Source organism: Artibeus jamaicensis, unplaced genomic scaffold (genome assembly GCF_021234435.1).
Source record: "Artibeus jamaicensis isolate MK-2021 breed Jamaican fruit bat unplaced genomic scaffold, CSHL_Jam_final scaffold_369, whole genome shotgun sequence".
In the NCBI taxonomy this organism is placed as follows: Eukaryota; Metazoa; Chordata; class Mammalia; order Chiroptera; family Phyllostomidae; genus Artibeus; species Artibeus jamaicensis.
Genome location: NW_026522042.1, coordinates 24,088,646 through 24,112,000, shown reverse-complemented (window position 1 = coordinate 24,112,000; position 23,355 = coordinate 24,088,646). Strand labels below are relative to the sequence as shown.

The 23,355-nt window shown below is 39.1% G+C and overlaps 1 protein-coding gene across 2 annotated transcripts in view; it reads left to right on the top strand.

The window, feature by feature from the left end:
- FBXL7 (F-box and leucine rich repeat protein 7) overlaps window positions 1–23,355 on the top strand; it is a 341,960-nt gene that overhangs the window by 192,166 nt on the left and 126,439 nt on the right. The gene's annotated exons all lie outside the window — the stretch shown is intronic.

Here is a 23,355-nt window from a genome sequence, read left to right as displayed (position 1 = left end):
TTTAATACTTTTTCCTCCAGATAGAAAACTCAGTATTTGAAAGTTGATTCTGGCAAAGTTAACCAGATGGTTCTTATGTTAATTCCACAGATGTGTTTATTTATTCATGTCTTGAATACTCAAATTATTGTTCTTGATAACCAGGACATGTCAATAATTAGTCCTTTTTTCTAGATTTAAGAGCCACTCTGTTAAATGAACAAGCAAAATATAAAAACAAAAAAAAGAGAGAAGTTTGACTAATATGAAAGGAGTATTAATGTTTTAAAATTTGTATTAATTGATGTACTAAATAATACAATAGCAATGAAACTATTAATAGTAAATTAAATGTAGCCTTTAATGTTTATTCTTATTTTTCTCTTTTATATTTTTAATAATATGTATTAGGTAAGAGTAATAAACCCTGCCATGTCAAATACATAGTCTTCCTGTATTTATTAATTTGAAGAGTCATGTGTGAGCCTAATTTAAACAATTCTGTTTTAGAAGTAGCATGGCTGAAGGTCAGATTTATAGTCAATGGTTTATATATTTTAAGATCACAATTTATAGCAACCCCACTTTGTCTAAACTGCAAAACTTGTGTATTTGGAACCACAAGTTTTTGTCAAAAAGGATTTCCTCTCACCTGCAATTTCCTCCTCCAGCTTCCAAAAGTTAAGTACAGAGAACAAAATGCCATCCAGAGTAGTGGCGTTGCCCTTGGACTTGACTGCAGAAAGAACAAAGGAGCTTTGCACCTGCTGACTTCCCTCTCTTTGGGAATTAGGTGATGTCGGCCTAATAAGAGAATCACCTAATAATTCTAATTATTAGGTGATTCTCTTTGGTATCATAACATAATTTTGTACAGAACTATTATGCTTAAAAGAGGTAAAACTCAAAAAAATTATAGAAATAGTCTCATTCTGACAAGGAGGAGAGTGAGTGCTGTCTATGACAGTGCTCATTGACGTGGACCAAGAAAGAATATTAGAACTTATATTTAATGTGACTACAATGACAGAATAAAGAAATCGATATATTGGTATATTTTTTATAAAGCGATTGATAATAGCTGAATAAAACTTGTGAATCTAACAAAATATTTAATGAGTTTTGCCATGTTAATGAGCGCTGTACTGGGGAGAATTAATGCTGCAAAGATGACTCAGACATAGTTGTCATGACACCACCTGTCTGTCTGTCTGTGGAAGGGGCAGAGGCCAGAATTTGGGGTTTGGCGCAGATTTAATGAGGCTGAAACGTTTGTTGTCGAGGGTGGGTAGAGCAGAGGCAGCAACGCCCCTCCACGGGTAGACAGTGACGACAGTAAGAAAAAAAGACTGTGCCAAACTGCAGGTTAGGGGTTTTCAAGCATATTATTTTATATATGTATTTCCATCCAGTAACTTGCTGATGCCCTTGCTGCGGCACAGTGCCTGGGCTTGCCGCCTCCAGTGCGGCTGAACCCACGCCTTCCTGCAGCTGCAGGCTACAGGCTACAGGAGCTTCCTCTGGTTTCCCTCCCAAAGGAACCTGCCTCTGGGCTGGGCTGAGTGACCCACCATTGTCAATTTCCCCAAGAAAGCTGACTAGGAAGGACATGGCCACGACAGTTCCTCATGGTTGTCATCCATATGTTTCTGACACTCCACGTGGTTGCTTCTCCATGGGCCCTGAGAGAGAACACATGCCCTCTTGACTCGGTTCCCTCTACCATGTACTTGGGGCTGCCAGCCACTGTCATGGACTTAGATCCCTGCACTAAATGTTCCCAGCCAGTTAGACTTTGGCAAAGTACTTAATTTCTCGGATCTGTATCCCCTTCTGAGAAATATGGATCATTATAAGATTTTATAGGACTGGTAGTTGTTAAGTATCCAGTGGGTAACAGGTGAGCAAGATCCTGCCAGGGCCTGTCCCAGAGCAGAATCCCATTCAGTCACATCCGCTGACCTTCACTTCCCTCCTGCCTCCCTCCCTCCTTTTTTCTCTTCTACTTGCTTGTTTTCCTTTTGCTCCACTTGTTTTCATTCTTTGTTTTATGATATATTATTTTATTTTACTTCATTTCATTTTTGAAGTGTAAGAAGGCTCCATGATGTGTTGGGCAAAATTCAAAAAAAAAAAGAGATTTCTGACCATCGGAGGCATGAAAGAAATATTCCAGAAGAGCATTTGATGTAGGTCTTGAAGTCTGAACAGAAGTGGAAAAGACAGAAAGATGAAGGCCTTGCGTCCTCGGTTACAGTGTTCGTCTTGTGTTAGGAATTGTGGGCTCTTGGAAGATTTTTAAAAATAATGTCCTACGTATATTCCAGGGAGGTGATAATTGAAAATGGCTTTTGTGATTAACTGAATAGGTAGAAAAGACTGTGGGTGGGCCAAGGACCCATTTCAGAGGGTTTGAATCGGAATAGTGACACATGAAATGGAAAGAGCTGTTGAAACAGGAACTGTGATCTCCAGCTAATTGCGTAGAGCGAGCAACACATGTCATGGTAGTAGAGGTGATGGAGGTGGTAGGCTCGGTGACCGGAGGGATGGAATTGCCATGGTCATGGAGATGCAACACATCGACGAAGGGGGCTTTCAAGGAGGTTAAGGTGCCAGCTGGCAATTTGGGAAGTTGTGTTTCCAACGTGATGATGAATATAAACCGTGGAATTTGAGGTAAAAAATGTCCAAGGATAGTAAGTGTCAGGAGAAAAAGGCGGAGATGAGATGCTCTGAGGAATGGTGAGACTGATTTTCCGAATGGTGAACAATGATCCAGAGAAATCAGAAGAGGAGCCTGACTACGCAGGACAGGGTAATATAAACTCTAGAATTTGATGTCAGGATTTTAAATCAAGGCTCATTTCCTACCAGTGGTATCAATGTAAGATTCGCCAGCTTTCTGGGTGTTACGTCCAAAGAAGAATTTATTTGTACCTCTTCTGGTTTTTTAAAATTAGTATTCATTGTGTGAAAGTTGCAAATTCCAAAACCTAGTTAAGTTCTTAAGTTCAGCTCAAGCTCTCCTTATTCTATTTATAAATCTAATACAGTTTAGTAATCACTTTTTGGGGGACCTGGAAATTAAATTTCATTAAATATTTAAATAGCATTCATAAATTTAATATACTCATTTTTATTTCTTCAGCTTTTCAAAGGTCTAACAAACTGAACAGTCATAAGTTCTGGAGTAATCCACATAAATATAATATATTGAATTATAAGAATGGTAACCCTTAAGTTTCCATAAATATTGTAATATTGTTTTATAAACTAGTAAATTTTTCTTGTTTATAATTAAAATGACATCTAAATAAATTACCCAATCTTAAATTTGATAAAACATAAAACAGCAAATATATACAAATTATTTCTAAGCACAAAAATGTAAGTACACTGGTTGGGTTTTGCCTCATCAGCTTTGTCCCTGATTCTAACCTTGGCTGGTTTAAAAAAATTCATACGCTAGACTAACAGCTAAACAAGCGTACCCCTCAAAGTCTCCTCAGTAACCATTCCTTTAGTCTTCATCCAGCTTAAAAACTGGAAGTGAAACATTCAAATTCTCAGCCTCTCTTGCAGCCACAGGGGGCCACTTGACATACTTCTGTCCAATGAGAAATACCATTATACAGGATTTGTTGGTCTGCTTTTCCCTAGCCTCTTGGCATCCACTACGGCCTCTTCACATGTCCAGCTGGGCCTCAGGGTCAGGATTTAGAGTCTCGATTTTAGACTCTCACTTGCCCATTGACTATCTCTGGGCCGCAGGAAATATGCATGAAGTACCTTTATTTTCCAAACCACTGCGCTGTACTTGGGTCGGCTTCAGGGTATTGCCCTTGGGATGCTTCCAACTGGAACTCATCAGCTGTTGCCCCAATTAGACATTTAGCTCTTCAGAAGGTCTATTTTTATAACATATTTATTCAGATACAATCATATACTATATGATCCACCCATGTCCTCCAATGTTTTTGACATTACTCACAGAATTGGGCAACCATCACCACAATCTAGTGTTAGAATATTGTCATCATTCACACAAGAAACACCATGTTCATTAGAATTAACTCCTCCTTTCCCCTTCCCCGCAGCCCTCAGCAATCTCTAATCCATCTCCCTTCTGCCTCTATAGGTTTGCCTTTCTGGATATTTCATATAAAGGGAATCATATAATATGTAGTCTTTTGTGACAGGCCTTTTTCATTTCGCATAGTATTTACAAGGTTCGTCCATGTTGCAACATATATCAATACGTTCTATCTTTATTGTCAAGTAATATTTTATTTATAGATTTACCACATTTTATTTACCCATTCATCAGTTGATGGACATTTGGGTTATCCCTAATTTTTGGCTTTTACGAATAATGCTGCAAGCTTTTTGTGTGGACATATGTTTTCACTTTTCTTGGGTACGCACCTAGAAGGAGAATTCCGGGTTACCTGGTGACTCTTCTATTTAACCTTCTGAGGAACTGCCAGACCGTTGTGCACAGTGGGTGCTCAATTGATATCCTCACTAACACTGTATAAGGGTTCCAATTCCTCCACCTCCTCACCAGAACTCTTTATTATCTTTCATGACAGCCTCCAACCTTCTCTCAACAAGGACGAGGGATTTAAGAGCCACCTTTCTGGTTTTCCCCAATTTCCTTTCCACAAGCTCCACACGCTGGGATCTGACCCTTTATTTTCTCGTGTTGGGTGTAGGCTCTTCAGGCCTCAGCTGAAATGTCCATTTAACATCAGATTACAAATGAATTACCTTTAGATCCACGGATCTTCTATTTACTCTCTCTCCACAGCTCCCTATTATGGGCACAGACCTTCTCAGACTTCACTAGAATGTGTTACCCTCTCTATTTTACCCTTAAAATGAATTACATTTTATATGACTGGCTTCCCTGAAAAAAATAGACTCCTGAAAATAGTCATGAATCACAAGTGAGAGTATTTCTATCTCTAGTGAGAAATTACTCTTGCTGGCAAATATGTGTATATTTCTCTGTCTTCTTATATCCTCTACAATCCTTACGTTTCGGATAAAGTAAATTTGAGGTCGCTAACCCACAGAGCAATAAAATCAGTACAGAAGAAATTGGGCAAAAGGAAAGTAAAGACGGGGAAAAAACGATGAATCAGTAACATTCACAAATGCTTGGCACATTTGTCCAAGTTGGTCACAGGTATGGCTGAATTCCCTGACTGCCCAAACAGAGGGGTGTACAGTGTCACAGTCTGATATATTTGTAAGACATAAAGAATGTAGCTGCTGGGGACATTCATGCATTTTTCTAAGAGAGACCTGTCACCTGTGTGTGTCCATAACGGGAATGGGGAAGGAGAGGAAGACTGAAAGGCCGCACCGCCCGCGTCAGCTGCAGACACACCCACGCTCTTTCTTGGAGCTTCCCCCGATACTAACAGAAGGCACAAGCCAAGGACTGTTGTTCTGGTGAATAGAAACATGATATTAATTATTAGTGTTGCTGTAGACATCGCCTTGTTGTGGCCCTTCACAGGAACACAGGCCCAATTTAAGTCTATAAGTAGATATCTTCAATTATGACAAGTTCTGCCTTGTAACTTTTTTCTCATATAGTTTTCACATCAATGTTAAATTTTTTTTAAATTTTCCTTTAAAAACCGGGGTTATCTGTAGGGTGAAATTATATACAGGAAGTCATTCTTTGGCATTCACTACATTTTGTAGGATATTTAAATCTTCTCCCTTGGTCTTGTTTTTCTTCTTTCCCTGAAATGCTGTTCTCAGGTATTAAAAAATAATAAAAAATAAAAAATTTTTAAAATGCATCTGGCTCTGTGCAGTGGATATTAACTAACGTGTGTGCTCTCAGGGCTGTCTTGTTGAAAAAGCAAGATGAGGAAAAGAAGGATGGAAGATATCGTATAAGGAAAATGGAACCATTCTTAAGAGTTGTAACACCACTTACACGAGTTAAAATAAGATTTCCCCTCCTGAAAAAAACAGCAGCTCAGCTGGAGGATTACCTCACAGATATAAAGCGAATCCACTGGATGCTCAAGGGCACCATGGTCAGGTGACAAATACACCAAGCCCTCTGCCTCATTGTGGTTACAGTCAGGTTTGAATACAAATTAGAGGCAGTGGTTTACTGAGGCCAGAATGAGCAATACATTGGTGCTGACCACAGCTCAGAAGAAGAGAAGTGAATTATTAATTGTGCACACAGATTTCTTAAGTCTGCTTCTACTTCATGGACACTTTCATCTGTTTTTAACATGTTTTCATTCAAAATTACTTAATGAGATTACCTAAAGGGGATATTTTTATAAATACTCCCTCGTGAAAAATACAAATGGTTTTGACTTTAATGAGTCAAAATCTGAAAAACATTTCCTAAATGTTTTTCCCTGCGGTGGTGAGAGAATAATAGATCTTAATTTTGAAGCTATTCAGACATCTTAAAATATCAAGTCTGGAGAAAAGAGCAAACCCATCTCTAAGTAAGAGGACTCTCAAACTCCCTGAAGCCATTGAATTACGGAATTTGGCTGATGAGAAGTAGTCAGGCTGCTTTCAAAAACAGGCGTGTGAAATAACAGCGCTTCCCTGGAAAAGCCTTCGTCTGCTTTGTTGACGGCTATGTTATTCCCTCCTCACCTCCTGGAACAGTGACCAGCACTTAGGAGTTTTCAGTGAGCACCTGTGACATGAATGAATGAGAGATAAGCTTAAGTAGCAAAGTGTATGAAGGAATGAATGTTATCTAGTAGAGCCGTGGGTGACCGGTGCTAATGAATGGAAGAGACAACATCGTATTTAGCATCGAGATTATTTGCACCTCTATGACTTCTTCCCTGACATTTGAGTTGGCATCCCTGAAAATTTGAAAGCATTTCTTTTCAGTCTTATATACACTGTTATATTGAATTTTCCATGGTTTCCTGAACAAAACTCCAACTGCTGTCACGAAATAAGTCAAGTGAGTCTGAATGAATACATTTTTCCATGGTTGACATGTCTGTGGCTTATTGCTGAATAGTCTAAATATTTAGTTACAAATATTTATTTTTCTGGAAACTGTGACTGTGAGGTGCATAGTTTCTTAACAAAAAAAATATTATAGGAGAGCAGGATGACAGCTAAGGCAGGGAGGGGTTGAGCAAAATGGAAAAAGGACGCATGGACATGGACAACAGTGTGGTGATTGCAGGGGGTGTATAGTATAAGGGTACTTAATGGTAATGGAAAAAATACAATAAAAATAAACTAACAACTACATACATATGGAATAAAATTAATGGATGAGTGCTAAACCTACATAGCAAACCCTTGGGCTAACTAATACAGTGTTTTTACTACTTTATGTATTCGTGAACAGTTTTGAAGTAAACTAATTTATCCTAATATATTTTGAGGCCTCTGTTCTGTGTCAAGTATTCTGGATACAGGAGAGATATCAATGAATAAATTTAATTCTTTGCTCTCATGAGGTTTGCAATCTAGGAGAAAGTGACAGACGAATGAACAAATTTTAAAGTAACTAAAATATGTTATTAATTAGTCATGATGTAGTAAACTGAAATAAAATAGAGTGATTAAGATGAAGCATGGTAATAGTGCTACTTGAAAAATGTTTTCAGGGAAGCAAGAGAGTAAGCTTTGCAAATGTCTAGGAAAAAAGATGTTTCAGACAAAAGGAAGCAAAATGCAAAACCTCCTGAGAGAGCAATGTGCTCAATTTGTTTACAAAACTAGAGGAGAGCCCAGCATTTGGAGCAGAGCGAGCCAGCAGGAGGCCGGGCCCAGGTGACAGCAGAATCATGGAGAGGCAGATTGTGTGCGGTCTCCGGGATTGTGGTCATGCTGAGCTGTGTTCTACGCATGATGGAAGTTCACCAGAGACTTTGGAATTAGAGAACTTGATCAGGTTTATACTTTCAAAAAACAAGTGTGTCTGCTGGGGCAAATCACTGTAAAGGGTGAGTAGAAACAGGGAGAAATGCTCCCAGGTGATGATTTTAACTGGCGAGAAGTGGTCCAGTTTGAGAGCCTGTAGTACTTCTGCTGCATAGGATAAAGTAGAAGGATACTAGTCCAATGGATCCCTATGTGTTTGACCTGAAACACTGGGTAGATACTAGTGCCATTTAATGAGTACGACATCAGGACTTAGGGGCATAAGACTTCACTTCTGAGCATGAAAACTTTGAGACACACTTTAGACTTCCAAGTGGAGATGTAAGGCAGTTGGACAAATGAATCTCAGGACATTGAGACTAAAGAAATAAAAGTGAATGCCAGGAACATATAGATAACTTTATTAAAACCGTGGGATTCAATAAGATCATCTCAAGATTTTTTTTCCTCAAAATATCTCTGATCTCGGCTGAAGGAGCTCTCTGTTTTTCCAGTTTGCTGTGGACTTAATACTTTGTTGAATACAGTAAAAGCAAATTAAAGAGAAAATGAAATTAAAGTTTAAGGGGTAGAAAAGTGAGACATCTATACTAGAGTCAAGAATAAAACATAAAAAAATGAAGTATAAGTGCAATAAAGACATGCAAAATACGCATTTGTGGTGGTGTTGGTGGTGGTGGAGCTTTTATGCTATTAAATATAAAAGGTATAAAATTGTCCTTACAAATAGCTGTAAAAGTTTCTAAACATCTATTCTGGCATTCTGTCCTTATGTTGCCCTGGACTGATAAACAGAGGCTCACTTGGATGTATGAGGAGAGAAGGGGCCCTGGGCCTCCAACTGTAGCCCTCAGCAAGATGAGGGGGGAAAGGGGAAGTCATCAGACTGGTTCCTAGAATCCAGATGAAGATGTTATTTCAAGAAAAATGGGGCAAATACAAACACACATACACCGAGGTCTATCCGGGAGGTATCCAGCCATGTACTATGAAAAATAGAGACAAGTATTGAAGGAGATACAAGATACAAGAAACAATGGACATAGGACAGTGACACCTCAGTCTCCTTCAAAGTAGGCACCTTAGGACCTCATACAGTTCTCCCAATCACCATCAGCTACTCTGAATCTTATCATTGGTCTGAAATCTCTGCCCTTTCAAAGGTGATTTTAGTTTTGGGAAAAGCTCAAGTTACAGGGTGTCAAATCTGGGCTGTGGGGGGGCTGGATCACCTCATTAATTTGGTGTTTCACCAAAAAACTCTGCATGAAATGTGATTCATGAGCAGGCATATAGTGGGGATGAAGCTGCCAATCACCGGTAGCCCATAACTGTGGCCTGAATCGTTCAAATAGTTTCTGTGAAGGAATGTTCAAGTTTAACACAAAATATGATGCACACTCATTGCTCTATTTGCTCAGTCATTGTGAATGAGAAGGTCACACAGCAGACATGCTCCCTCGACAGCGTCTGCCATCCCCACTGACTAGTACAGTGAAGTCACCATTGTTCACACATGCGCATTCCAGTCCACTCTCCTTGGCTGCCGGGTTACATCAGTGCCTCACAAACTGTTCTTATTATATCAACAATGGCTTGACTTTTTTCCAGACAGACTTCATATGTATGTGTGCGCATATATATATATATGCGCACACATATATATGCAAAACTTAGTATATGCAAAATAACTGTTCCTAGCTATCAAGTATAATAGTAAAATAGGCCAGAATGGATGCAAAGGTGTTATTTTGCTTTTACTCTTTTCTGTTTTTGTTTTTTTTTTTTCACTTTTTTACTGTTGCTATTGTTAAGGTGCTTTTACTCCTTTCTTCCCCCATAAGCTTTCATGAGGATACAGTTCTACCGGTCTTAACTTTGTCTATGCATGGTCTGTTGTAGGATGGGTTGGGGACAAGCCTGAATGAAGAAGCTCAAAAAGAGAGAAATAGGATCCCCAAGGTTAAAATTAGATCCAACTTTTACACATCTTCTCCAAAAAAACATAAACCAAGTGGGCTAACTCTTAGATTGGAGGCTGGGAGGTCAACATGGCCATCGTAGTCATTATTAAATCAATCATTTGTGTTTATTCAGGTCATTCTTATGTATTATTAGCAGTAGATATTATCTCAGTCAACATGTTCTCTGAATCAGGTCAACACTCTAGTGGCACTCTTGATTTCTAAGCTAAAATTGTTTATCAGGCAAAGAAAAAATGTATCTATGGACAACGGTTAGTTGGTTCAAATGCACACATGTAGCTCTAACATTAGCTTTCTACCTGGTATGGAGCCGAAATGGAATTGCAGTCTGGGTTTTCCATCTATAACTTCTGCATTCATTTATAAATATTGCCCCGCACTTCTGGCTTAGCCTGGTGCTTGTCTCTGCTCATCCCTCCACTATCTTACATCCCTCTCTGTAGCTGAACCTGGACCATTTCCCAGCTTGATGTTAGGGCTGAAGCCCATTCTAGTACACTGCTGTAATTCTTCTTAATTACCCATGAAAACTTAAATGTCTTCTGGCTTACCCCAATCCCAATATGACAGTGTTACCTATGTCAGTGGTTCTCAGCCAGGGGGGACTTTTTTTCCCCAGGGAACATTTGGAAATTTCTGGAGACATTTTGATTGGCACAGCTGGGGGGTGGAATGCTACTGGCATCTAGTGGATGGAGATCAAAGATGCTTCTAAATATTTTACAATGCACAGGACAGCCCCTGACAACAATTACCTGCCCCCAGATGCCAGTAGTGCTGAAGTGAGAAATCTTGCTGTATACCTCGCTATTAATTCATTTACCATTTTATTCTCCATGGTAATATTTCTTTTCCCTTAATACCACGATGCTTTCAGTTACTAATTATATCTGATTGTATAATAAAAAGGGACAAAAATGATCCAAATGCACAGAGTAGCATGTTGTCTAATTAATATAATTCTGTGAGGTATCAAGCAAACATGTCTTTATCATTTCAAGACTTCAAATTCAATTTGTGAGTTAAGTTTGTAAGGACTTGACAGTTTTGTTAAAAGTAGACCCTCCATCATTGCACATCGATGTTGATGCAAAAGGACCTTGGAATGAAAGGAACTGAGGAAATGTCTGAATTGGAGGATAGTTTCAATGAAGGGCACACAATTACTTCTGAGTGCCTCTGTGCTTTGACCTACACAGCTTACCAAAGTACTTACTTGAAGATTTCCTTGGCAGAGCCCAGGGATCTCTATTTAAAAAAAAGGATCACATTGGGCAGATAAATTGCAAAAAGATACTCCTTTCTGAGCTTTCCACTTGTGAGCCAGATTTTGGTGGTATGTACTGGATGGGATCCAGCATCACTTTGCCAGCTGAGCCAGGCACTTTTATGTAGAATGGGCCTGCAGAAGGGTATGCAACAGTTCTGCTGTAGCAATATCTTTGTGATAAAGGTTATTATTATTTTGGGGTTCTTTATTTACTGCATAAATATTTGTTAACTGTCTGCTATGTGTCTATTGTAAGCACTTGAGCACACCAGTAAGTAAAGTAGGTAAAGATCCCTGCCCTGTAGCACTTATATTGCAGGGGGTTGGGGGTTACAGTGTCATGGAGGTTACATTTTAAAAGTGTATGATATAAAGCTCATAATAACTGTATACTCAAGGTGAAAAATAATAAATTGCTGTGGAATTTAATTGTTAGGTGCAGAGAGTAGTGACTTGGTTTAAATCTTACCACTGCCTTGAACTGGGCTTTCTTCTTGCTGCAGAATGTACCCACTGACCTCATCCTGAGGTTCAGGGCAGCTGGTTTCTTGCAGCACTGGCTATAACACAGTTCTCTCACCTCGAGCTTTTCCTAATGGCCTGGTTTAGTGATGAAGGAAGCATTCTACTCCTGCATGACTCTGAACACTTCCAGCAGCTTCGCATGCAGTTCCTGGCAAGTCTCTATTTGAACATTTTACCTAAAAGGGCCATTCTGAATTTATGAGACATTTCCTGCTTTTTGTTTGCTTTTTGGCCCTTGGGCACCTAAAGCCTGTGTCTTGGGCCATATTGATTCAAAGATTGTGTGTGTGTGTGTGTGTGTGTGTGTGTGTGTGTTTTCTATTTTAGGGTTTTGAGGTTTCTGTTGGCCCAATGTTATAAGTGGCTGCTTTACTTCAGTTTCTATACACCACCATCCTTTTACCCGTAGTCCCAGAGCAAAGCAAGTAAAGGAACTAAAACCTAAAGATAGAGCTGATAAAGCAGGCAGCAGTGAGCAGCTCATGGAAGTGGAATACAGATGCAAATGTGGTTGCCAGAGTATGAATTACCCTCTGTCTTCCTTTAAAATCTAGAAGAAAACAATGCCCACATCTACATGATGTAAATTACTGAGCTCAGTCATGTCTGTTCTAAAATATGTCAATTTATACCTATTACACTGAGAGAGGAAAATGAGACCCTGGCCACGTAACTCAGTTGGTTAGAACATTGCCCCAATAGGTCAAGGTTGTGAGTTTGATCTTCAGTCGAGACATATACAATAAGTAACCAACGAATGCGTAAATACATGGAACAATAAATTAATCTCTCAAAATCAATAAAAAAGAAGACTATGAATGCATTTTTTTTCAAAAAAGATTTCATTCAGATGCTGTCATTCAAACACATTTCTCTTTCTGTCTTTTGATTCTGAGGTGCTATAATTTCTGAAGATTGTGTGCTTTTAGGGAGATATCTGCATGCTATTCAGTAAAACTAGCCTTGTATAGAACCAAACCAGCGTAACTATTATTGAAAACTTGCCTATTGTTCCCTTAAAGCTCTTTCCCTTTTCACCTTTTCTTGATCAGTTGCTAGGTGGTAACTAGTATTTGGAGTACAGAAAGGAGACCACTAGGAGACTGAAGAATGTTCATACTATGATACACGAACTTAAAAAAAGGGTTCTCATATGATTTTGAGGGTCTGATTGGGACTCACATGACTTGAGACAGACCAGACTTCCCGTTATACAAGGAAACCATCCATAGCTATGGGCTGGCCCAGGAAGCCCTTGGCTATGTTTGTTTTGGAATCTACTAAGAATTTTTGGTGTCTTCTAGGTGAATTTTGACTTGTTTTCAAACCTTGAGAGTAGTATAAACCACAAGATTCCTATGAAAATTAAGTAAAAGCATGTTTCTTCCTGTTATGTTGGAGAGTGAGTATTATAATAGGCAAAAGTAGGTGGAATTCAGAGTTTGGTGTCAGTTTTTAATAACATGTGTCAAGGAGGAGAGGAGTGCAGTGGGCATGGTCTGCGACAATGGCTTCTCTTAAAATGCCTTTGTGTTTAGTGTTTGGGGTATTTGTTCTCATTTTTGTATGGGCCTATATGGGAGGTCATATTCTTTTATCAGATTAATACCTAAGCAGGTATGTGTTCCCTGGGTGCATAATGACTGCCCAGGAGCAGGAGGGCAATCCAGGAGCTTGCAGCTCCGAAGTCAGGAAACTGGTAAAGGATTAAAAGTGGATAACCCACACGGTCACTCAGGATACGTGCAGCAGAGCTGCCAATCCGCAGTGTCACTCTGGACACACCAGAGATGGAGAAACAGACAAATCACGTCACCTCAGTAAGTAACTTTAAGGTTTAGAGTCAGAGTGAGTTGCCCTGCAAAAATTTTTAATACCTTAGTTTTATTTCTTGTTAATCTGCAGAATTTTCGTTTCTGGAGCACACAATCACTCCTCATGGAAAATGCACCTGGGGTTAAGAATAGAAAGTAGAATATTTTTTTAATCACAGGAATGAGCTGGAGGTTTTTGAAATAAGATCTTGGAGTGGGGGGGGGGATGAAAGGAGATACGTGCTGTGGTGGTGTTCTCCGGAGACACAAAGTTGCTGAGATGGATGGGAGGGCTGTTGGCTTGAGCTTTGTCATGAAGTTTTCAGGGGAAGAAAATGTCAGGAAAAGGCAATGTAGTTTAAGAAATAATTAACAGAGCTGGTTGTTTTCTTTTATCTAAATCTCATACCATTGCATTTCTACAACCCGTCTGTACCAAGGCAAGTAACAGGAAGTGAGACTTGAGAATGTCAAAAGCATTAGGAGTTTAGATTTTTTTAAAACCTGGAAAAATGTGCATCTTACTATGCAACAAAATAATTTGCAGACATTGAATCTATAGAGGAAGATCTTAAAAAATAGATGTGATCGAGGAATGATAAATGGAATTCAGCAGCATGGTGTTATGATTGCTGATTTATTATGTACTAAAACACACAGTACATCATTTACTGTACTTGTTTATTGCTTCATTTTCATAAATGTACTTATATTGATAGAGACTTGTATAAATTCACCCCTAACCCCAGCCCCCAATCCTTCTTTTACAATCATGTCCAACTTCACCAACAATAAATTATCCTTCTAGAAGTTTCTTGGGGAACTGTAAACCGCTCCAGAGATGACTGTGCTTTCACTCACCATCATTCTTGTTTCAGAATGATGTGTCCAGGGATTTGTCCTTGGTTTAATCAATCTTTTTCTTCAGCAAAATGTTAACTTTAGGGCAAAGCTGTTTCTGTTGTGATAAGACTTTGAAGATTTCTGTTACTGCAGTTCAAGTTGCACTGGGCTGTCAGAAAGCTGCCAGACTCTGAGGGCTGCAGTCCCGCCTGCACAGAGGACAGAGCCTCGGGAGTAGACGTGGGCCGGGCGCTGCCAGGCGCAAGCTCTCTAGGACACGCTCTCTATCTTTGCTTTCCCCTTCTAGTGTTTGTGACTGATGAATTCACCAAGCACTTGACTATCTCCTACTTTGTTCTTTCAGCAGGCCATTTGTTTATTTGAGAGCTTATTTTGGCAAGTGCCAGAAATAATCAGCTATCTGAACAAGCTCAAGGGCAATCAACGGGAATATTTGACCTCAACTTTAGATGATACACATTTTTAATGTTAGAATGTGTGACTTAGCAGAGCGATTGATCGCAACTGGCTTTCTGTGAGCACTCGTCAGTTCTAAAGTGCACACATAAAACAAGTCTGAAAAGCCCTCCTCCTTGTCGAAATTCTGTGACTTTTTTTAAATTTGCAGATAAGGAGGTGTGGACAGGAGATTCTCACAGCTCTTTTGTTCTAGAGATCAAATCTACAGATCTACACTGTATTGCTTTCCCCCCTTCAGAACTTTAATTAGTACAAATTTATTACTTGTGTTCTCATTGCACACTATTAATCAGACTTAGTTAAGTGATTTGATCTCTTTCTCACTGTGCATATGTTGTTTCCTAGAAGTTGTAGCTATCTGCAGGGGGAATAAAAATAGCAGGGTCAGGGAAGGACAATACTGCTTTAGAGCAACAGCCTTCAATTCTTACTATCTCTAACCAGTGCAGTTTAAAGTTGTGGGTAAACTCATTTAACTTTCATGAGTCTCAGCATTCTCACCAGTAAGATAGGTAGGATATAATAGATCAGTGGGTCTCCAACATGAATGAGCAACAGAATCTACTAGAGGGCTTGTTGAAATGCAAACCAGTGGGCCTCCCAGATTCAGCAGGGTTGGGGTGGGGGTCTGAGAAGTCGCCTGTCTAGCATGGTCCCAGGTGATGTTGCTACTGGCTTTGCAAGGACCATACTTTGAGAATCACTGGATTGGCCATTTCTCTCACCTCTTCCAGCATTTACTTTAGGTGGCTATCTCATGCCCCGTGGCTGCACACTGTAGCCTAAATGGAGTTTCTGAATGCATTGTCTTGCAGGTACAATTGGGGACATGCTACCAGTAGACTTTAATAAGGGCAGAAACTTGGATCAGTTTGACAGTGGGAAAGCCCAAGATATTAATAGTAGCCCTGAACTTAGTGCTGAAAAACTGCAAAAGTTGGTATATGAGAGTTTAGTGGCAGGAAGAACACACAGTGATGGCTGTGGGGAGGTGGACACGCCACTGAAGTGGTGAATTCAGTGTAAGTGATGCAATAGGTTTCAATAAGTTTATGTACATATTGGATTAAAAATAATTTGATTAATTCACAAGTCTGCAACTAAGCAACCAGTGCTTTTGAACTTCTACCATTAATGTAACTTAATATGAATGAGAAAATTATACTGTTCCATAAATTAAGAGAAACAACGCGGAGCTGTGTCTGTAGCACTGCTATCCTTTAGCAGTGAAATAAACTGCTAAATAAAGCAGTGAAATAAAAACACGTGCACCGACACAAACAGTATCAACTCCAGAGAGTGTTGCCTTTCTTCTCTGTTGTTTGGACTCAACAGGCTCTATTAGTGATTCTGGAAAGGATTAAACCCTTGGCTTTTTCACAGTTGCCCTCAATATTATGAAGTTGTTTTCAAGTACATTTCACTTCCTGCTATTAGGAAAACCCTTGTTCACTGCAGGGGCCAAAGTACATGACTTCTAGATGCAAATAGGGGAATGACAAAGGAACTGGTTAACCCAATTCATAGATACATAATTTTTTTCTTTCTTGAATGGTCAATGATGGGAAAATAAAGGGGAATAGCTTAAGTTTATTTCTTAGTATTTACAAAATCTCATCTGCTGCTGAATTTAATTTTATAATTTAATAGGTAAAAGTGGACCTGTGTGTACTGGCAACAATAAAAAATGTGATATGTGATTGAGGATTTTCAGTAAATCCCAGCCAAGAAAAGAGAAAAAAGCAAGAACAAAGGGAGGAAAGGATGAAGGAGTAAAAAACATGAAGGAGAAGGCATAAAAATGGATTTTCCAAGATCTGACTAGTTCTGCTGGGTGTGTGTGTGTGTGTTGAGGGGGGAATTTTTCTCTTTCTCTCTTTCTGACAGATACAAATAAAAATTACATTGTCCCACCCATATCACAAGAAGGCAGTTCAGGAAGCATAAAGCTCTCAGCAAATATCTGTACTTTGCCTGATCAGCCAAGCCTAGGAAGCCTCACTTTACAATTTAAGCAAAGACAATTTTCAGAAGATGTATCCTGGAGAAATAGCCTTGGCCTCTTACCTTTCTTTCTCTGCCAAGGTGAACATTTCCCATTATATCTGGAAATTGTCGTTAAGTATCACTGGGCTGGAAATTGTCAATAAGCATCACTGAGCCAATACAAATTCTTAATCAATAAGAAATAACCAGACACATAGTATTAGCCAATCAGAACACTATAAAATTTTATGGACAGTTTACAGATTGTTGCAGGGATAATTGCTGACATAAACTGAGAAAGATTATCACAGAAGGAACCTGTTGCATTCCAATGCCTGAGCCAGAAAAAAACTTATTACATTTGTTGAATCAACTGCATTCTGATTTTCTATAGTAGTATAGGGGGAGATGAGAGGGGGGAGAGGAAGGTAAAAAGGGGGGAAGGAAGATAATATGAATGAATGAGTGAATGAATGAATGTGAATAGTCAGCTTCTAGACTCCCTTACTAGCCAGTTACATGAAAGACATCTACTTCGTGGGAATTTGTCTCAGAACAAATCATTGTTATCTCCAGGTATCCTGAGAATTTCCATAGTTCCAGGGTGAGCCCTGAAGCCCTCCAGTCTAGCTACTGATTTGCCTTTTTCTGAAATCTCAAAGGATTGTCCCAAGACCTGGCTCAGATTCTTTTCTTTGTTGTCACAAGTCTAGGTGGAGTTTTCAAATATTTTACTCATGTGTATTTCATTCCAAAAATGTAAGCTCCATACATAACTTTTAACAATTCCTCACATCAAGAGAAAGTAAAAAAGACCAACCCTCTCAAAAAACATGTTTTTAAACACTTCTTTCTATCCTCATATAAAATGGAATTATTTTATATAGTTGTATAATAACTTATTATTTTCAATCTCATCCCCTCCTTGTAAGAACTTCAGTATTAGCTGAAAGCATATTACTCTTTGTCTTCTCTTCATTTTAATAATCAATTGTTACCCATTTGGAAATATTTGGTGTGGTCAGTAATGATGCTTCCAGATGGCAAAAAAATGTGGGATAGCAAAGGGCTACAAATAATGAACTGTGCATTCTGATTATATTTCTTATACCCAAATTGTTCTCAGTCCACAGTGTCCCCAAGGAAAACACAGGTTTGAGTTGGACAGTCCTAATAGCCTTGTCCTGTCGTAGCAGTGTGAAGTCTTGCAGAGTAAGTCCCTCTCTGGTGAGACAAATGGCTCATTTGTGAAATATCAGCATTGGATGCCAATAATGGCACAGTTTTACTAGCTGCACCATTACTAATGAGGGAAAAGAAAGACTTCAAAGATCGATTCCCCACAATAAAAAGGGGGCTCTGGGTGTCAAGTGGGTCATTTCTAATGACTTGCCAAGAGCCACTTGTAAAAATGTATAATAGAAGTCGTTAGATTCATTTTTAGTCAATTCTTTTCTAATTCTCAAGTGTGAACTAACCGTATTCTTGAATATTATCTGATACTAGAAATAGCCTTGATAGGCAAATAATGAGAAAGAAAAGGGCAAAATGTTTTGCAAATTACCAATTTAAGAAAAAGAAATTGGCTGCCTAATTTTTTATTCTCCATATAGCACTAAGTTCAGTAGTTTGAGCAGAAGGGTAAATAGGAAGGTTTCTAAGTATTTTTTGCCTGGAAAGAGAGCTGGAGGCTGGAAGTTCTCCTTTAGTTGGCAGTAGTGCCTACAGAGAATAGATTAACTGGTATTTCTGTGAAGCTCAGAAAGTAAATCGGTGTGTGTAGACTTGGGAATCAGGGATAAATGAACAATGGCTGCCTTGTCATTTCAAATTCTACATCTTTCTCCTGCTTAGAATCCTTTCCTAGAAGAGTGTGGATTTTTTTTTCCTTGAAAAGTAGGTTTTGTGGTTAGGAAAAGTTATCAAAGTGATGGTGAAGTAACTCCAAGGCCATTAGGAGGAAATTGACTAAAGCTGTGCAGCTCTGCGACCTGGGCGCTTAAATGCCTTTACATTTTTTGAAGAAGGTTTCAAATTCTTGCTAACCTCCTAGGAGGCTCTCAGACTTCAGACACTAATCCCAAGTACAGTCACCAAGTCCGGAAGACATCAGTTCACTGTGACAAACAGAAAGCTGAATTACATTCCTGCCAAAGCCCTGTATAGATTTATTTCCTCAGCATCAACAACAACAAAAACCCTTTGTGACAAGATGACCCGCGTTGCAGTAGACACAGAGGTGGTACGACCCCGAGGAATGAAGGATTTTCTTTGCATTCCAGCCCTGACGCCCAGTAGCCGAGCAGTGGCTCGGAGCCACAGAACTGCTGTGCTCTCATTAGTAAACTGAGAGTGACCAGAATTTCCACTCAGGCTCTTTTGAGGATGTTAAGAAGGTTACATATGTGGAAACGCTTTGTGTACTTAAGGCACTCTGCAAATCTCCAAGGGCTGAAGGATGGAGCCAAGTGGGAATAAGGCTTAATTCAGCCAAGCTCCAGTAATCTCTCAATCAACCCCTTTCTTGTGCCGGTTCCTTTCTGCCCACAACTCGTTGATTCCTGTTTTCGAGTGAACAGATAAGTCAGATGGTTTCTGTTTCTTTCTGTTTTCTCCAGTTACTTCTGTTTGGCTCAGCCAGTACCTCTTTCTTGATCAAATGTTATTGGAAAAAAGTAGCAAGGAAGAATCGGAGACTCAAACAAGCCAAGTAAAGCTAACAGGGTGAAAGGTAGTGAATGAGCTGGTCCCGGATCTCATTCATCCAAAAATCACAACCCCCTTCAACATCAAAATATTTTGAAAATCACCCCATTAGTTAAAAAATTAAACAGGCAAATGCTTAAACTATTTAAATATTGTTAAAAACAGGAAAAAGATTAAAGTACAATAAGAAACTATAGTTTAATATTTATATTATTTTGAGGACGGAAAGGACTACACATACTTTAGAATGTTCATTTTCCCAATAGTTTAAAAAATGCATTTTCAACAGCAATGGGATACTTTCTGATTAACTTAGGTTTTTTGAAAAAGTAACTGGTGAGAGGGAGAAACACAACATCTCACTGCAGTCGGATGGGATTTTGACATGATCTGTCTTCAAAAAGCAGCCATTTGGCCACACACATGCAAACCCTTTACAGGGCTCATGATTTGGTCCAGCAACTCTGCTTCTGGGAAACATTTGATGGAAATAATTGACTATATATGCAATTATTTTTCCATGGAGTGCTTCCCAACTGAGGAAAATTCTGTTCCTCGGGGAATATTTGGCAATGTCTAGAGACATTTTGGGTTGTCACAACTTGGGGAAGGCGGTGCTACTGCACAGAGTGGGTAGAGACCCCCGTGCTGCCAAACATCCTCAGCGCCCTGGGCAGACCCTCAAAACTAAGAATTATCCAGCCCACGGTGTTCCATATATGCAAGGTGGCAAATCCTGGTGTACATGAATGTTTACTAATGTGCTACATATCCAAAAACAAAGGGCTAGCTAAATACATTATGGTGCTTTTATATGATGGACAGTTTTGCAGCAATTAAAGTGTAACCAAAATATATGTAATGATATGGAAAACGTACATTAGAAAAAGCCAGTCACAAGTAGTATGATCCCATTTGGGGGTGAAACATAGACTTAATAAAATGTATCCATTGCCAGATATTGACACGGGTTGTCCCTATCTAGTTGTGTGTGAGCGAATTATTTTTTAAAATATGTTTTATAGCATAATTAATTTGAATTGCTCTTAAATTAAGAAAAAATAATAAAACTAACCCTGGTAAATTTTAAAATCATATGATAGGTTTATACATGAGTTATAATTTTAGAATTTATTGATTGAGATAACACATGAGAGACTGCTATTATTATTTTATGAAGTCTTTAAAATATATATATTATTAGAATAGCATATTTGAAGTACAACAATGCACACATTTGCTCACAGGTTACTATCATTTCTGGACTTGTTACGATAGTTGTGGCCCACATGTAAGCATGAAGTGGGCCCTTTCACCCCTGATCTATGCATAGATGTTTACAAAAGTGAAGCTACATTCTGTACACTAGTAGTTATTTTCTTAGGCTTTTCCTGCCTATAAAATTGTAATAAGGTTGTCAGACACTAAAGTAATTGGTTTAATCCTGTGTTAATATAATTCTATTAATGGCAGACCACATTTTTAAAGCCTGTTAAACATGAAAAGTAAAGTATAAATAGTATGGAATCCACAAATATTATGGACTCCAGCACTATCAAATGATTTCATAAAATCGCTCATGGCTGTCACTTTACTAAAACTCAACCAGGGTCATGAAAGGAAAATGTGATAATGAAATTACTTTTCATCTTTCTTAGATGGGATTTTTCCTAGATTCCATTGGCCACCTTTGAAATAACTTAGTATATGATGCTGACAAGCTTCTAAAGTTGAAGAAACATTTTTATTGGTACTTACTCACAAAATAATTACGCTTTGACGTTAGGCTTTATGAAAAATATTTTTTCTGGGCCCTGGCTGGCGTGGCTGAGTGGATTGAGTGCTGGGGAGTCTGTGGAACAGGAGAGAGCAACAGGGGAAATTGGGACAACTGTAATAGAAAATAATAAAAAAGAATATGGTCAATAATATTGTAATAACTATGTGTGATGTCATGGGGTTAGTGGACTTATCGGGGGATCACTTTGTAAGTCATATAAATGTCTAAACACTATGCTGTATACCTAAAACTAATATAATATTGAATGTAACTTGTAATCAAAAAATTAAAAACATTTTAAGGCTCTCTCTCTAAAAAATTAAAATAAAATTTTTTTCTGGACTTAGTAGTATGTGTTCTAGAAATGTAAATTATTTCACATTAACCCCAATTATTTGTGCAGTGTTTATAAAATGCTAGTCTCAGAAGAGTACTGATGACATGAATGTATATAGATATTAATTAGATATTAATGAACACATTCGTTCATTCATTCTCCTGTTCAGAAAATGTTTATCTAACTACCAGTGCATGCCAGGGAATCAGGAATATGACAGGGAAAAAAACAATGTCCCTGCCCCCACGGAACTTGAATTCTGATGAAGACTGGTGGCTTCTCATGAGGAGCTGAGGATCTAGCTGGGGAAGAGGCAGATTGAAACAAATGACCTCAAGTGCAATGTGGTACCTCCCATATAAAGGTTTGCGCAGGCCGTCATCAGCACTGCAGCGGGAGACCTAAGCCAACCAGAGAGCAGCAAAGCCAGTGAATGCTGCATGGTAAAAAAGAAAAGTAGACACTTCCCATGGGAAAAATTATGGGAACGCGGAGCCAGCAGGACAGAGCTTGGCATCAGCAGTGCTGTGCTGTGCCCAAGGAGGAACTGGCCTTTCTCTTGGAAAATGGAAGACGAGTAGAACAAGGTACAGAGCGTTTTACTCTGTGACGCCAGTAAATGAGGCAGTGACTGCCATGGAAGTGTAACTGCAGAGCCAGAAGAGATCTTTGGGACTATTTGCCCCAAACATTTGATTTTTAAAGACAAAGAAACTAAGGTCCAGAACGTCACAAAGTAGATACAGGGCAGAGATGGGAGGCCCCACTGGTCTCCTGCAGGCCTGGAGTGAGCCGCTCTCCTTAATTAATTGTCTGGGTGGTTTGACACCAAGTTACGCACACTTCCAAGGCATGTATGGGCCACAGCCAGTCTTTCTGATTATCCATCTCACAGAAAAACCATTGGCTGTGGCATTTCCTTCTATGGGGTATTGAAATATATTTTACCTTAGAATGCTTAACTATGTATTCATTTTTAGGAACATGTGTGTTGTTTTTTGTCACAGTGCAGTTGAATGGTCTGCATTTTGTAGAAGCAGAAAAATAATGTGAGGAGATGAGAGTCCTGGATGAAATTATTAGGATTCACCAGGTTTCAACTGTATTTCTGCTGAGGTTTTTCCCAGGCTCATCATCACTAAATAGACTGGGATTTCCAAGCTGGTTTTTTGGGAGCTGTGGGGGTTGAATAATTAGTGATGTGATGCAAAAACTAAGGGATAAGGCTCTCTGGACCCAGGAACCTACTATTTTATGGAGCACAGATGCCATCCGGTTATCCCCACAGCCAGCATTGAGCCAGGAAGGCAGGGGCCTGGGCATTAACTGGGTTTTCACTGCAAGAATCATGGTCTGCTGGAATGAATGGTGGAGAGAATGGGATGGTAAAAGTGGTAGTAATGAGGACAATGAGGACAATCTTCTAAATCATAGATTATATAGTACAGCAAGCTCATTGAACAACAACAAAAAAACTAACTCCCACATAGCAAATTGTCAAATGAGAAGTATTTTAGAAACCTGAAATGGGCTAGAAATAGCTAGGGAATGAAGCAGAAAAAATAACCAGTCGTTTGTGTTTCAGTGCAACCAGAGCTATTAGACAGTTACAAGACTTGTACATGAATGGGAAAACGAAAGGTAGGAAGCATGAAAATCATTCATCTTTCCTCTGGACCACCACCTCCCTAGCCCGGCTGCTTTGTCCATTGTCTTGGGCAGGGACAACGTGTGAG